We start from the raw sequence: 2,288 nt of genomic DNA, 5'->3' as shown, positions 1-2,288 counted from the left end.
GCTCGGAGCTCAGAACCAGCGCGTGTGGTGCCAAAATATTGGGATCGGCTCTCGCCGGACCCTCTGCCCGCAGCGTGTTGCCACGGCCACTCCTGTGTGTTGGACTCTGAGATCCCAATCTGCTGTAGTTTTCCTGCACTGCAAATCTGCTTAATTTTTTTTTTTTTGTTTTGTTTCCCAGCCATTTGGGGGGGGGATCCAGAGTCGACGTGTGGGGTGTCCCCATACAGGCCATCTCTGCACCGTAGCCCGGCAATCGCGACCAGCTGCCACCCATGACTTCCTGTCTCAGCCAAGCTGCCATCAACCCTGCGGCCTCCGAGCTCGCACCGGAGTGCCCCCTGCAGCCGTGGAGAAATCACCTCACCTGTGCTGCCCTCAAGGAGCCCGCCAGCGCCCCTGCCGGCTGTGACCATAACTACACCAAAGGGAAAATTGCTTAAAGAGCAAGAGACTGTTTATTGGCTTTTCTGGTTTTTTGTTTGTTCTTGCTGCCATTGTTGTTTGTTTGCCTGGTTATACACATACATACTAGTAAAGAACTGCTATTCCTTTTCCCATATCTTTGCCAGAAAACCCCTTAATTTCAAAGTTATAATCATTCAGAGGGAAGGGACTCATATTCTCCATTCCAAGAGAAGTTCCCACCTTCCTTGGCAGACACCTGTCTTTCAGTCCAAGACAGGGGCCTAGAAGAAATCTGGAGAGGAATTCTTTACAAGACCATGAAGTGACAGGACAAAAGGGAATGCCTTCAAACTGAGAGTAGGTTTAGATTGGATATTAGGAAGAAATTATTTACTGTGAGGTTGGTGAGGCATAGGTTGCCCAGAGAAGTTGTGGATGCCCCATTCCTGGAATTGTTCAAGGCCAGGTTGGATGGGGCCCTGAGCCAACTGGTCTAGTGGAAGGTGTCCCTGTCTATGTCAGGGGGTTGGAATGAGATCATCTTTAAGGTCCCTTCCAACCTAAACCATTCTATGATTCTATGATATAAGGCATTGGCTCCTGACCCATCTTTGCAGACTCCTTGTAGAACTGCTTATGGTGGTAGGATCCTGTCCAATGTAGTATAGCATAGTTTTTTTATATATATGTGTATATATATATTTAAGTACTGTCGTGAGTTGACCCTGGCTGGATGCCAGATAACCACCGAAGCCTCTCTGTCACTCCCCTCTGCAGCTGGACAGGGAAGAGAAAATATAACGAAGGGTTCATGAGTTAAGAACTGGGAGAAAACACCAAATACCATCATGAGCAAAACAGTTTAGAATTAGAAATATTAATTGAAATTATTAGTAACAAAATCAGAGAAGGATAATGAGAAGTAAAATAAAGCCTTAAAAACACCTTCCCCCCACCCCTCCCTCCTTCCCAGCTCTACCTTCTCTCCCAGCGGCACAGGGACACAGGGAATGGGGGTTATGGTCAGTTCATCACTCATGGTTTCTCCCACTGCTCAGGAAGAGGAGTCCTTCCCCTACTCCAGCGTGGGGTCCCTCCCACAGGAGATAGTTCTCCATGAACTTCTCCAATATGAGTCCATCTAACAGGCAACAGTCCTCCCCAAACTGCTGCAACATGGGTCACTCTTCCACAGGGTGCAGTCCTTCAAGGACAGGCTGATCCAAGTGTGGGCTTCTCACTCCACGGGTCTCCTACGTGGTCACAGCCTCCTCTCAAGCATCCACCAGGGTCCTCTCAGGCATGGGTCTCCTCCAAAGGCTTCAGGTAGATCTCTGCATCCCCATGGACCTCCATGGGCTGCAGGGGCGCAGCTGCTTCACCATGGTCTTCACCATGGGCTGCAGAGGAACCTTTTCTCTGGTGCCTGGAGCACCGCCTCCCCATCCTTCTCTGCTGACCTTTGTGTCTGCAGAGTTGTTCCTCTCGCATATTCTCACCCCGCTCTTCTCTGACCACAATTACAACTGTGCAATAACTTTCCTTTTCTTCTTCTTAAATATGTTATCACAGAGGCATTACCACCATTTCTAATTGGCCCAGCCTTGACCAGCGGCATGCCTGTCTTTGGAGCTGCCAGGGATTGGCTCTGCTGGACATGGAGGAAGCTTCTGGCAACTTCGCACAGAAGCCACCCCTGTAGTCCCCCCCCGCTACCAAAGCTTGGCCATGCAAACCCAATATAAGCACAAACACTTTTTTCATTATTAATTATTAAACTGCCTGTATCTCAACCTGTAGATACAAAAATGCTGCTAGCAAGGATTTTCTTGCTATTTTCTAAGTCCATGAGAGACTTTTCTCTCTCACAGAAGAGGTCG

At 48.8% G+C, this 2,288-nt stretch overlaps 1 long non-coding RNA gene across 1 annotated transcript in view; it reads right to left on the bottom strand.

Moving 5' to 3' along the window:
• Nucleotides 1-558: 558 nt before the first annotated feature.
• LOC108446166 overlaps nucleotides 559-2,288 on the bottom strand; it is a 19,639-nt gene continuing 17,909 nt past the window's right edge. Inside the window, exon 2 of the long non-coding RNA XR_001861282.1 lies at nucleotides 559-664. This is a non-coding gene — a long non-coding RNA (uncharacterized LOC108446166). The remainder of the gene's footprint in view (nucleotides 665-2,288) is intronic.

The sequence above is a fragment of the Corvus brachyrhynchos genome, unplaced genomic scaffold (assembly GCF_000691975.1).
Source record: "Corvus brachyrhynchos isolate BGI_N302 unplaced genomic scaffold, ASM69197v1 scaffold24, whole genome shotgun sequence".
NCBI classification, from domain to species: Eukaryota; Metazoa; Chordata; class Aves; order Passeriformes; family Corvidae; genus Corvus; species Corvus brachyrhynchos.
This window is presented reverse-complemented; position numbering and strand designations above follow the sequence as displayed.